Genomic DNA, 14,587 nt, shown 5'->3' on the forward strand with positions numbered 1-14,587 from the left:
CTGCTTTTCAGTGAGGCTGGAGTATCTATTCACAGGATATCAGTTTCAAGCTGGGTTCCCAAAAACCAGCGACTGGAGAACCTTTTGCTGTGCGCTTGGGAATGGAAAACTCTGAATGAAATTGAGAGGCCATCACCAGCATACTCCAGAGTATTGCAAAGCTCACCGGGATTTAGGTGGGGTGCTTGGCTGAGGATAATAGCCCAGAATCTCTCTTAAACAGTTATTTACCCTACTGCTAGTGCTAGCTGTTTTCTGTTATCCAAAACAGAAAGTACAGGTGCTTCAGTCAGCCTCATTAGCACCATGACACAAGCCATTAAAATTGTCTTTGTAATGAAAAAATAGTTCAGGGAGCCTTCCTAGCTGTCTGACTACTCCTACAAGAATGAAATTAGAAAGGCAAATCATAAACAATGTTGCAGGCGTCAGGAAGTAACATCATTAGAGATGCCCTTGGATGCCATTTACCTGCCTTGATAGCAATGTTTGGTGCCCACGGATCTGAATTATGTTATGACTAAAGAGACAGAGCTTCATGGCGTGTTTATAACAGCAAGATTGTTTGTTCAGCATCCTTTCTGCTGTTGGATCCAACCCCGTGAGCTGTGCTGCTTCTTTCAAAGACCTGTGCTGCGTGGTCTGTGGCTCCATGCATTGGGTTGAAATGTTTTCTCGTTTAGTGCTGTAATCCCATGGAGGTACCAGGAGCTAAGGCTTCCTTATCTAGTTTTCTTCCATATTAGTTGGGTAACTAACCATGCAGTTTAGATGCACCATGCTCTTGTATGTGCCAAACATGGAACAAGAGGGAAAAATATAGGTTCTGTCTTCTTTGTGGTCGTAGGAACCCTATAATACTTCCTGGGAAAGCAAGTGAAACAGGGTAGCTTGACTGAGCCTCCCGCTCATTGCATACTTTGGGCAATTAAATTCTGCCTAACTAAAAATACTCTTTGCAGACCCAGAAAGATAACTGATTTTTTGCTCATTCTCCTAAAGAAATTATTATCTTCATCTTCTTAGCTGGAAGAGCCACTGCTTTGTCTGCTGTTAGCCTGTGGTGTGCAGAGCAATCCTTTCTCCTTTTTCCAGTCTAGAAAGCACACAGGGATTCTTTTGGGTGCAGGCACCTCTTCGTTATGCAGACATGCTCAGCTGATTGTGGTGGTAGGCATCCAAAACCTTGAGGTACACTAAAATATGCTGTGAATTCATACCCTGAAAAGTTCGGAGGGAAACTACCCCAACTGCAGAGCCTGTATTTCAGGCTGTCGGTGCATGGAGCAAGTCATCAGCACCCTCTGAAACAGAGAGCAAATATCATTAGTGTTATATAGCTTTCCAATGCAAAAGCAGTAGAAGACTGGGCAAGGCTAATGTTTGGCTTACTTTCGGAACAGTACATCCTTTTACCTGCAGCTTTGCTGAAATCAGTAATGGCTTTGCTCTTAGAATATAGCCCGAATACCTTCAGAGGCAAGGAGAAGCAGTCATTGAAAAATATGCCACCGAACTCCAGTTATTAACAAAAGCCTATCGCTGTTGCATTGTGCCAGCAAAGTTAAAAAGGCAAAAACTGCAAAAGAAAAAAAACATTGGACTAAACAGAGTCTTAAGCAGTGGTAAACAAAATGTAGTTTCCTTTGTGGTTGATTTTTATCCAGCTGCAGCTAAATATCAAAGTAATATCAAAGGAAAGCTACCCATTAATTAATTCAGACTGACTTCACAAAGCAAGCCGGAGCTTTTGCTGATATCTGATTCTGACAACTTCCTAATCTTCACAAGTTGTCATTAAGAGTGGCATTAAAGCAGTCTGCAGTCAATCCCCGCTCTCGCCCTATTGTAACTCAGAGATGGGCTATCTCCCGTCGCAGGAGGGGGGCAGGATACGCAAGCGAGGGTTAGAATAAGCAACTTTGCTTCTTTGCAAATGGAATTTGCAATGTATCAGGGAATCTCATGAATACATTGACTCTGTCATTCATGCTAGGAACACTCGCCCAGTTCCACTTGCAACCATTACAAGAATCTGTTGCAATGAGTGGAAATTTTCTCTTCTGAAGGAGAAACACGGGGAAAAAAAAAAGAAAGAAAGAAAAGAAAGGAGCTCATGTTTGAAAGGGATAATTGGAAGTCTGTAACGATCTTTTAAAAAGTATAAGTAGAGCCTTATCATTGATTTCAAGATAGAGAACATAGTGAGTTGTAGAAAATAAGATTGGGGAAAATAAGACAGTAATCAGAGAATAAGATTAGTTTTTAACTAAGAACTGAAAAACAGGTACCTCCATAAGAGAAGCTTGTAATTCCACCGTGAAAATAAACAAAACACTCTAGTGTTCTTTACCGATGCCAGCATCTCTCCGTGGGATTACAGCCTCCTGTAGAGAATGGAGGTACGTGATACCTTTGTATTTCCATTCAGCCGTGAATGGCTCAAATGATTGAACGTAGTTTGTGTGGTAGACCATCACTTGAGCAAGTATCCACCAGACAGCGACTAATATTATTTTGTGGCAGATTCATGACAATACCTTAGAGGAAAATGTGCAGTGTTATTATACAGTATGTTCATTTCAAATATTGCAAGAAAAACACAGAGGATAAATGCTGTTGGGGAGTACCTTGCCAAGCATCCCCGGCAGCATGGATGTAGCTGGTGCATTTATTTCCTTCAGGGCCAAGTGTGTGTACTGCCCAAATGCCGATGACAAATGGGAATTATTGTTGATTGTACACAGAATTGAGGATTTACAGTCATAAGAGGTGAAATAAAACTTAGATCAAGTATCGGGAAAAGCAGTATCTCTCCAATTAGAATAATCTTCTAAATGAAACAAAGTTAAATCCTAGTCCTTAGAGGCATTTGGGGTAGGAAAGAATTAGAAAATATATGATAGGCAATAATCCTCTACTGACATTAAGTCATTCCAGATGAGTTACTGAATTTTTTTCATCTCTCATTTCTGCATTTGCTAAGAAGTGAAAGAAATTGCTATGCTTGTCTTAACATAGAATCCCCCTGTTTGTACAAAAACGTATGATTAACCAAAAAGAAAGCTACTAGTAAGTAATAACTACAGTCAGTCTAAATGCTGTGCTTATATGTTCATGTCTGGAGGACTCTGTAAGGTTGCTCAAGCAAGCATGCCCCTTGCCTCTAGTGACCCCATCCATTTTGCAAAGAAAACATGGATTTATCCCAGTTTAAAAGGGGCATGATAACTAACAGCTCTCGTATCTGGCACTCGTCTTCTTCCTTGTTGACATGAGAGCCAGAAATAGAGGGTGTGACTTGGTGGATGTTTGTTTTTTCTGCATCCATGCCGTCCTTCCCTGTGCTTTCATTACCCCCTGCTAGGCTCACCAAGTCACAACAGCCCTCAGGATGAATTAACCCCATTCAGAAAAACATAGCATACACCCAGAAACCGGGAGTTCAAGACTTCCCAGTAGCTGAAAATGCTACCTTTGGAGCAGGTAGGATGCATGATGTAAGAGCTTTTAGCTCGGCTGGTTTTACCAGAGGACCTTCCTGATAGCTGTCCTTGGCTTCCAGCTGTTCCACCCGAAGCCATCTCCGCGAAGAGATTTCGTTGACCTTTAGGCAAGTTGTGCATGAAGATGTTACTCCTGGGGCATAAGGCAGAGAAAGCTTCTAATTGAGTAGAAAGGCAGTATAAAGAATAAGCTTTTCACGTACTGGCATTTATAGTCACTAGGTGAAGCACACTGTTGTGTTTTTTGTGTGTTTTTTTTCCTAGGGAATCAGGGGCCCAATTTCTAGAAAATGCATTAAGGGTCATATATAGGGTCAGATGCTAATACAGAGCTTTGCAAATGGGTGGAGGCAGGTTGATTTTGGCCTTATTGTTCCTGATACTGTCCCTTTTACTAATGAGAGCATAATCATAGCTCTGTCCAAATACCACAGCCAGCTGGAACTGACTCATTCTTCAAAAATATATGTTGCTGCTAATGTTGCCCATTTAATTTTTTGTTTATTTAACTTCCCAAGCACCTATTGAGAGAAATATTTAAATACACTATAATTCCTTAGGATTAGCATTATGAATGTGTACTACATGCTTAATATGAGTTAAAAATATTTTCTTTACCCTGAAGAAAGCACTGGCAAAGTACCTTAGCTGTATAGATGCTGAAAAACTGAAGAGAATGAGTTCATGCAAAGGGTGGTTCAAAATTACATGGTTACTGAACAGGGTATTCTTACTGCAGTTTGTAATTGTGTATATATACACAACTGGATATTCATATTTTCATATGGACAGTGTGTGTGCGTGCTTGCTGCTGGAGGCTGCAGCAATGTTGTTTTCATAGGAGGATCAAATATCGAGCTATCTCTTTCAGTCTATCTCCACAGCCAGATTATTTCACCACTGCAGAGTATTGGCATAACATTGAGAGCTTTTATTTGGATGCTGATACTGGATAGTTGTGGAAAATTCCTGTAACTTCAGCTCATGGACAGCTGAAATAGAATTTATGAGCCATGTCCTCATTTGGCGTAAAATATTATGGCTCCACTGGTTTAACAATAAAGCTGTAATGTTTACCCCAGCTGATCTCAGTCAGGAAAGGAGGATTTTTGACATCTTCATTCAAAATCACTTTTCTACCTGAATGCTTTGGCTATTTTCTGCCATATTTAAATAGGTGTGCATGTTATCAAGTAGTTTAGGGCTCATATCTGATCTTTGAAGAATTCTGGATTAGTTTGTGCTCGGTAACAGGGAGAAATTTGACCAACTGACTGACTGCGGGAGAGGTGGAAATTGTGAATAAAGAGTATTCTGGACTCAGAACTATTCTGTGCCTTTTCTAAGTGAAAACTGCAGCAGCCCCACATCATTGGTGCCAACTCTCTCTATAAATTGTACCCTTTGCTTTAATTTAAAAGGTAGTATTTCAATAGAAGTTATAATTTGGATGCTTTTGGGGCTTATTTTAGACTTACCTCATTCATACTTTTTAACTATAAGATGTTCTTGCTGTTACATTGTAATGCAAATATGAAAGCTTTCCAGCAAGAACTTTAAAAAAGCTTTGCATAAAAAAATCCCATAGCCTAGAATTTGAGTATTGTACCAAATAATAGACTCTAGTTTCTGTCAGAAGAGGAGACCAAGCATGTTGTTGGATCAAGGTGACCTTATATGCTGCAGAAAGAGTCAGGCAGAAGATACACTTGGTAAACGAACAGAAAAATCTGTGATGTGAAACTGAGGGAGTGGTTGAAGCTGGTTTCTCTCCTATTGAATGAAAGCCAAAAATGGAGAAGATAACTGGGAATGAGATAATGTTGTAAAAGAAATGGAGGAGCCCCTGACTTTGCTTTCTTGCCTTTCTGCGACTCTGCTATCCCTGGTCATTCCCTTTAAAGGGTTATTTCCTGAATTTCATCTTGGCAAAGGTAGAGGATATTGCTGAGCATAATCACATGGTGTTTTCCCAGAGCATAGTTCACAGAGGAGACAGTACATGCAAGCACAGAACAGCATAAATCTTAAAATAAAAGTTCTGCAAAACAAGCATTTCATACCCTGGCAGCCATGCCCTCAGTCACAGCTGAGTTTGTTTTGCATTACAAAAGACATTGCATGTTTTTAAAAACCTTTCATTTAAACTAAATTTCCTCATGGTCATCAGTAGCCTAAAAGATAATTTATTTCATTTTGATTTTGTTTGGGATTGTTTTCTGGATAGGAGGAGAAGGGGGTGGAGAATTGCTTTCTTTTCTGGGTAAGTTTCTAAATGTCATCCTCAGTGCTTATGTGGAATCAGTGGGATTTATGGGGAAAGGGAGGGTTTTCATGTGGACCAAACTCAAACATTAGCACCCTAAAATAGTGTCCACAGCCTGAGCTACTTGAAGGTATCCATGCGGCAGCAGGAGAGGTTTTTTAAGATCGAAATTTAGAAAGTCGAAATTGAAAGCCTGCAGCAACATCATCTTGAGTCTTCAAAGGTACTGGAGTCATAACTGAGAAGGGCAAAAGTCCCCGAGCAATGAGAGCCAGTGCATTCTAAGCAGAGGATTTGACTTGTGCTAGGAGAAGAAAAGTGAAATGTGTCTCTCCAGACCACTCAAGTAAGCACAGCTTCTGCTGTGCTGCCTCCCCACCTGGGGCAATTTAGGGGCCTCTGCTTCATTCCCATTCAGAAGCTGGGAGGTGGGAAGACCTCTCATAGACGGTGAGCTAATAGGTACCATGTCTGGGCTTTGCTCTGTTTCTGTTTTCCAAATATTAATATCGGGGGTGGAGGTGTGTTGCTCTTAGTTTTTAAGGAAAAGTACTCCTTTTTAAGTCTCAACCCTCTGTTGACTTCTGGAAAGCATTCCAAAGCCTGAGTAGGGAGATGGAAGAAAGTACGACTTCAGAACACTTGAGTCATGTCCAGTGAGACGTTGACTTTAAGGTTTGTGTCATTCTGGGAACTGAGTCCTGGCATCTTAAGTCATGTTGGGCAAATCCACACAATGCAGTGCAAGGCAGTGTTAGTTATTAGCTCTGATCCTCAGACCACGAAAGCCTGGCTGGTATTTGGTTCCCCCAGCTATACTGGATCACTGCTTCAGGTTCTTATGTTACTTTTTGGGTAGGATATCTAGGGAGTACCGTAAAAATAAAAAGCTTGATGGAGTACACCCCCTCGTTATTGCCTTACCTATACCTGGTGATAAAACCACAAGATTTTGGCTTGAGAGATTTAGCTTAAGTTGCAGAATAACTGTAGATGAATCACATATAGCCTCTGTGGTGTGTTTTTTTTTTTTTCTCCCATCATCTTCCTTTCTGCTAGAAAGAGATAGCAGCAGCAAGCACCTCGCCGTTGTGTTAGGAGGAGAAATCAATTACAGCATGAGGAGCTCGGGCTCTGCTGCAGTGAGGCCAGCACGGCTGCCTCCCTTCATTCCGGTCCACACCGTGTTGCGCTGCGTGACTCCGGGTGGATCGCCGCTTCACCGCGCTTCATTTTCTGCTCAGAAACGTGGACAGTAATTTGGCTTCTCGCAGCTACCTTCAATGGGTGTTAAAACTCAGTCAATTAATGTCATGGAGACACTTTGTTATCTTTCTATGCCTTATCGGTTTAATGCAAAGGAAAAAAAAAAACCACGCTGGCATGCAAACTTCAATTGGCAAAATGTCAACAAAAGTTATTGCTGCTACAGATGAGATGGATAACTCTTGCTGTTAAAATAATATCTGGTGTTTTGCTCAGATGTCTAATGGGTTTGCTTTTTAAGCATGGATGATACAAAATATCCCCAAGGCATTATTCCCAACAAGATATAGAATCCCACTTAATGTCTATTTTTAGGATTGAATAGGTTCTGTAAAGGCTCATTTGTTTGAAGAAAAGATAGTTAATCACTTTGGTTTCCATGTGATTTTTGAAGGGAGAAATTTTGTCATACCTCCCCTTCCTTATCTCCACTCTGCTTGGCTCGCATGTGTCCTGGAATCGTTGCCATTTGTGTGGGTGGTAAGAACTGAAGGAATTAAATAAATGGAGTAGAACTGCTAACAGAGCAAGAGTAGTTATTTGTACATTATGAAGTGAAGTTGTCACTTTTAAGACTGCCAACTTTTTCATTTCTATAAGAGGGTACAGCTTTTAAAGAAGACAGAGTGTTACAGGCTAATTAGTAAACGGACGGAAGGAGCAGCAGGATGTGGGGGTGACTATGGAAGGAATTGTTAGAATATTATATTTATTTTAAAGTGTACCATTGTTTTTAGTCAATGTCAGCTAATGTTCGATTTAACTTGCATTTAAGATATGGAATGTGGTGGATTGCAAAATGACTGGCTTGGAAAACTTCCAAAAGTCATTGAATTTCAGCAGTTTCACTGTTCTCCTGTAAAAGAAACAACTTGTTTTAAGCAAGCTATATGCTTCTTTCTGTGCTCTAAATAGAAAATAATGATGTTATGCATTACCGCATGAACTATATTTGGCACTCACCAGCAATATTCATTTTCTTCTGCTTCTCTCTCTCCCTCTCTTCCTCCCTCTCTCCCTCTCTCTCCAAAATACACATATATATATGTCTGACAGTAATCTAGGAGGCCAAGTAACAGACCACATTCTTCTACTACTAAAATCATATAAATACCTAACATGGTTTAAATCCCTTAAATTGGGATTTATGAAAGAATGACAGCAAACAATCTTCTGTCTACACCATCGCTCAGGCAGTTACAGCTACTGCTTTGCTTTTATTTGTTAGACTACATGATGGATCCACATTTAATCTCCTTTTACCCATGAATAAACTAAGGCAAATGACTTAAACCAGTACTGGGAATCTAAAGCTCTGTCTGTTCTAGTAAAGCAAGCATACCATGGCATTGGTCTCAGAGACAGTTAATACTTTCCCCGCTAATGTGTGGTCATGTTTGTGGGAATAAGGTGGGATGGGCACTATTCCCACTAGGCAGTGTGGACAAAGACATCCTACTTTGAGAGGAAGGAGAAGTATAGCTGTGCAAAAGCAAGCTGTGCCACACAACTTCTCTTAAGAGTCAGAGATCAATCCCTTGCCTCTTCTATTCAGTAGTATTTATTTGGCCTAAGAGACTGTCCCTGGTTCCCGGAGAAGCCCCTGAAGCTGTAGCCAGATATTGACTGTATAATTCACAGTAGTCTGACCCCAGAGAAGTCATTCTAAACAGTTCTCCGTGATAGGAAAATACACCTCTTTCACTTCTGGGAAACTTGCATTACTTGTGAGTCACAAGGCTTTAAAAAAGCAAAACAAGTTGCTGTTGAAGTGATTTAAGAAATATGCTCAAGAGCTCCTCCAAAAGGACCCTACTGAAAAACTTGGGAGCCGAGAGCTGAAATGGGGGGCTGGGAGGCAGAGGTGTCTGCACATAATAATCCAGAAAAATAATGATCTCTGAAGACACTGACAATTGTTTAATTCTCTGGTGCTTGTGAACCATTTCCTCTTCTTCCCCCACAGTCTTTTGGTTGTTCAATACTTTCCTTCCTGACTTCCAGACTCAGTGAAGGTGCTCAGGAACCTGTCAGGTAGAGGTTTGGCTTCTTAGTTTCCTTGCACTATTGGTCTAATTCAGCTTCATTCACTGATTGGATCAGTAGCATGGAGAAGACTTTAAATTCATTCTCAGACTAGGGTTAGGCAAAGCACGTACATTTTCCCCACTCTCTCAGTGCCGGTGCCTCTTTAGGCACTTTTCTTTCTCTGTGCTCTTAGCCTGCTCCTGCTGCTCCTTAATATTTTCTTCAGCTTTCGTTTTCCTGTTGGTTCCCAAAAGTCCATAGATTTATAGTAAGAAGAATATTAGGGTCCTGTTAAGGACCTTCTCCTCTCTTCCACAATCTCTCCTACCACTCTTTAACTCTGAGATGTATAAAATGTGAAGAAAGTCCCCTTTGGCTTCAACAATGATTGATGCTAGCAAAAAGCAAGTCCCAAAGTGCTAAAAATGACAAGATGCATGCAAGTTGTCATCATTTAATGCTATTGCAGTTTGTTTGGTTTGGATGTTATCCGAGGAGCCCAAGTTCTTCAGATTTACCCTTTGCGTGGGAGAAGGTTGAGCTTGTGTTGTGTTTCCCTATGATGTGGTCTGTGAGGGTGACAGGTAAGGGACAAACTGAGCTGGGGCACAGCTAGATACATATAGCCATGGCAGATGACAGAGAAGAGAAGAAGGAAACAGGTCTGAAGAGGCCTAAGAGCCCTAGCAATCTGCAGGCTGCTTTAAAGGATTGTAGAAAGATGATGAGAGGAATTTTAAGACAACCCCTGTGAGGAGTCATGGATGACATCCTCCCCACACGCTCCCTAAGCTCCCTTGGTGTTCAGAGGACTTTTAGGCAACAGATTCTGACTGACATGCTAAGCTGGGTGAAGGCACGAGCAGATTTATATACATTCAGAGTCTTTTCTTGACCAAGGGTTTACTTCCCTTGAGGCAGGAGGAGCGATGTGAGTGCACTGAGGCCTGTGCAGTCTGCAATAGCAGGAATGGGGAATCAAAGCTGCTAACAGATGTAGTAATTGTGCATGAAGGTGGTGTTGTAATGGATCATAAAATAATGATTTTTCATAGTCTAATTACATGGCCAGAGTTTCTGAGGGGCTGAGGGCACCCAAATTTTAGACTCAACACAGCTGCAGCAAATTGGGCCCATCAGCTCCTTTGCTTTCACTGAAAGGCATTTCCTGCTTTTTAATCACCACAGTGCTCTGTAAGACAACCACATTCATATATATAACAAAATACCTCCTCTTGCAGCAACTGATACAGTTCATTTAAAGTGCTGACTGCTTCAGTCTACAAACCTTGCCTCCCTCGTTGAAATTTCTGCTCGCAGGTAGTCTTTAGCCTACCTAGAATATCTGAGCGCCCATTTCCCCTTAGAAAATGAGTGGAAAGCAGGTGCCCATCCTTCCACCAAGCATGCTGACAACTGAGAAATGAGATTTAGGCAATCTTTGGTAAGGCCATGGTGACTCAGCCCGTGCTGGTCCTGTGAGCAGCCATGCCTAGGGCAGAAATCTTCTCTGCTCACCCCTAGCGCTCACTGCTTAAGATTGCACCTGATTTTCAGCATCCCCTGAATAAATAAAAGAAGCTGTAAGCTGATGTTGTTGCGCAACGTGAAAGCACACAATAGTAATCACAGCTAATGACTCTGCTAAATGCTAGGCTGCACACACCTCCTTGTTTGGTGTTTGTTTTGTATACAGAAGGTAACATCGGCTGAATAACGAGGATGCCAAGTTACAGATGGGGTTGTGGAATCGTATTTGACAGCCGATTAGAGTAATCTGACAGAAATGATGACTTAATCACCACGACAGACTCCAAATTCCCAGACAGAATTCCACCCAGGTTAATCTAATTTCCTTGCAATATTTTTGCCAGAAATAGACTCTTAGCCGGCTTGTTTTCTCCCATGCAGATGTCACATGGTTTTGACAAGAATGTAAATAGGTAGCATTATTATTGTTCAAAAGATGACTGTGAGGCTCTAAAGCTGGAGAGGATCTGTGCCTTTGAGAGGTTTGTTTTTTTTGTGTGTTGTTTTTTTTTTTTCTCTGATGAAGTTATATTTGCGTACAGTGGGGTGTACTCAGGAAAAAGAGGGGAAAAAAAGGCATAACTAGTCAATTGTAGTCATAGGCCATGTCTTGGTCCCACTGCTACCCTGAACATAGCTAGTAGATGGATTCCCTTTGATTTCAGGGGGATTCAGGATTTCGTGTTTTACAACCGTTTCTTTCCCATTGAGATTTTTGTTATCCTGTGGACCACATCAACACCTCTGTTTGGGGTGAGCCCAAAGAGCAGCAGAGATGTACTGGGCCTCAGGTTTTCTGCGGCCTCCATTACTGCACAGGCCTCACATGGAGCCTCTGTGGCTACCGGCACTGCCGCAAGGCACTGCCAGCCTTGGGCAGCAGACATCTGCCTGCTCTTCATTGTGAAACAAGGGTGAGGAAAGCTCAGTCGGGCTGTTACGGGCTGTACAACTGCATCCAGTGGAGCTCTCTAAAATGTTGCCAAGGAGGGATCGTTCCTCACAGCCCGTTCTCCAGTCCGGTTGCAATAGTCCCATGCACGTTGCTTGCTAGAGAGGCTGCCCACCCTCAGAAACAACTTGTCTGAGAGCTGTGCTCTTCTCTTGTACTATAGGTCCAAGTGCAGGATGATAATGTCTGTAAATTATTTGCTGCAGTTACTTTTCTCACTTTTTCCTATTTATTAATTGCAAATGCGCAGTCATAAATACTGTATTTTTATAGGCAGAGCTTTCTTCAAGCACAGAAAAAAAGCGTTTCCTGTTTTTCTGTATGACATGACATACTAAGAAATCACTTACCTTGAGATCCATAAGTGTACGGCTTTGTGATGTATAGCTACAATAACAGCTTTCTGATAAGACATGAAATCCTTCATTTCAGTAGATGACATGATTCTAGTGGGTGGCATCTAATTTGAAACAGGTTTATATCATCTATAATCTTTTGGAGGGCCTCAGAAAGCACAGCTATTTTATTATTTTATAGCCTACAGTTATACAAGCAAGATATAAAACACAGAGATTATTTTCTCTTTTGCTTGTTGTGGAGTGAAAGGATAGTACCTACTTAGCCTTTGTCTCTGTCCCTTTAATTTTCTTACTTACTTCACTCCTTATAATTCATCTTTTTTTCCTTTTTCCTTTCCTTTTTCCTTTCCTTTTTCCTTTCCTTTTTCCTTTCCTTTTTCCTTTCCTTTTTCCTTTCCTTTTTCCTTTCCTTTTTCCTTTCCTTTTTCCTTTCCTTTTTCCTTCCTTTCTTTTTACACCTACTTCTAAATATTTTATGGGTAGAGAGCTTATAATATGTATTGTCACGGCAGTTGTCTCTAGAGGTCAGCAATGAGTTTAATAATGAGATGCGAACCAGTGACTCTGTAAAACCCATTTCAGGTTATAAATGGCATGTTTTATTGAATCTAGTGTTAAAGGTTGTTAACGTATCAATTGGTGATGGTCAGGGTTAAACAAGCTTCAACACGAGCCCTCTCATGTTAGGGAACTGTCAGTAATGTATTTTTCCACCATCCTCTTTGCCGAAGCCATGTTTGTGTATCACATCCATTTTGCCATGGCTATTCTGTGGTTTAAACCCTTCAGGCCTGATCTGAATCTTTTATTAGTTTTGCACTGCTATAATTCTGTTAAGCACGGTGGCATTCCTCCTGACTTAGACTTGCTGGTGAGAAGGGAATTTGGACCCTGGGTTTTCAGCAGAAACCTTTGAAATCAAGTCAACACCTAGTTGGAACATCTTGTTAAATCATGCCTCTTTCTTTGCAAGCATAACAGATTACTGACTTAATGAACTTGAGGTAATTATGCAAAACAGAAGAGGATAATTTCTGATGTGGTAACTGTGTTTACCAGGTAACCCTGATCTTTACACGGTGACTGTGGTACTGCAAAAATAACTTCTTTACATGAGTTTGGTCCAGAGGTCTCTAGTTCAAGAGGTTTGTAAAGTGAAAGGTTTTTAGCATTGTTAAAATTGCATTTATTCAAAGTATATCCAATTAGGGACATAAAATGGAGCTAGGCGGAGTGATAGATTCGTTGTCTATATAAGGCCTGGATTCGGGTTGGTTTTCTATAACTTGCATATTTGCAAATTTACAGTGAACTGAGAAGTGATGCTTCTAGTAGTCATCAGAAATTATCCTACATCCTCCTGGGCCTCTAGTATTAGGAGATATGTCTGCCTACCTCAGTTTTTCTTTGTTTGCACCCTCTTACAATGCATCCAAACAACTCAATTTTGTTTTCTTTATTTCTTCACCTTCCTGTGGCTCTGCTGAGATGCCAGTACCTGCAGTGGACTGCTCATTGGAGCAAGTTGCACCTTTTTTCCTTGTTCAGCTTTTGTTTGCTGAGTGGACAATGCTGCATCCCATTCGCATGAATTTAAAGTCTCCTGCAGTGCCCAGTGTATTGTTGATGCCAGGATAAATGTTAAGCACTAGGTAAAGAAGATAGAGTACAATATAAGGTCTCTTTTTTTTATATAAATTAGATCAAATAAGAGTGGTGGCAGACAAGTGCAGGGCTCTTTAAGTCTGTCTTGGAAACAAATGATTCAAAGAGAACAGAACTGTTAAAACTGAAGCAAATTTATGCATCCTGGTGACTACATCAACCTTGTGGCTTTGCCTTTTCCTTAGGGCACAGTAGGGAATTTTGCAAGCAGCACAAGGAATACATTGATTTGTAGGGCCAGAGTGCATTCTGGACTTTGAGTAAATCTTACAGAAATATTCACAGCAATATTGTATATTCAGTAAAGAATCTAGCAGCTACGTCCCTGGAGGTTAAGTGACTCCACCAAAAACAGTGCAGATTTGGTTTTCTGTGCTGCTTTGAAAGTGCATTTGATATGAGTGCATGGATATTCTCTCCTGCTCAGCTGTTTTTGTTTTCCAACATCATGTTTGTCATAATAGTCTTTTATAAAAAAACATGAAATTGCTGCTGACATTTTCAGCCAATACTCAGCTTTGCTGCACTGATAGATGTTACAAAAGCAGAAAGAACACAGATTTTTACATGTTCATGTGAAATGGAGAAGAATTGCTGAAGAGAGTAAAGGCAGTGGCCCTGCTGCTACCTTAAGGTTTGTGCAGTCAAATCCCAGCAGTTCTGCAGAGCCCAATGGTAAAAAAATAAGAGTTGGGTTTCTGGTTTTTTTGTTTGTTTGTTTTTGTTTTGGTTTTTGTTTTCAGGCTTAAGTATCTTCCCCATTGAAAAACAATGCAGGGCCCTTTCTGAGGGATTTTGAGAAGCTATAATAAAATTCCCCTGAATCCATCACAGGGGACCCATGGCTGACTATAACCAATGTCCAACAGAAGAAGCATGCACTCTCTAACCAAAGAGGACTCAGCTGTTGTGGTGTTTCTATTCCTGAAATAACAGAAAGCTGTTGGTGAAAATTTTGTTGGAATTTTCAACAATTGAAGGTGGGGGGAGCCTCATTTAGCAATGAAAGCCAAGG

The 14,587-nt window shown here is 40.9% G+C and overlaps 1 protein-coding gene across 17 annotated transcripts in view; it reads left to right on the forward strand.

The window, feature by feature from the left end:
* CELF2 (CUGBP Elav-like family member 2) overlaps positions 1 to 14,587 on the forward strand; it is a 567,685-nt gene that overhangs the window by 471,517 nt on the left and 81,581 nt on the right. The gene's annotated exons all lie outside the window — the stretch shown is intronic.

The sequence above is a fragment of the Anser brachyrhynchus genome (genome assembly GCF_964034855.1).
Source record: "Anser brachyrhynchus genome assembly, chromosome: 1".
Taxonomy (NCBI): domain Eukaryota; kingdom Metazoa; phylum Chordata; class Aves; order Anseriformes; family Anatidae; genus Anser; species Anser brachyrhynchus.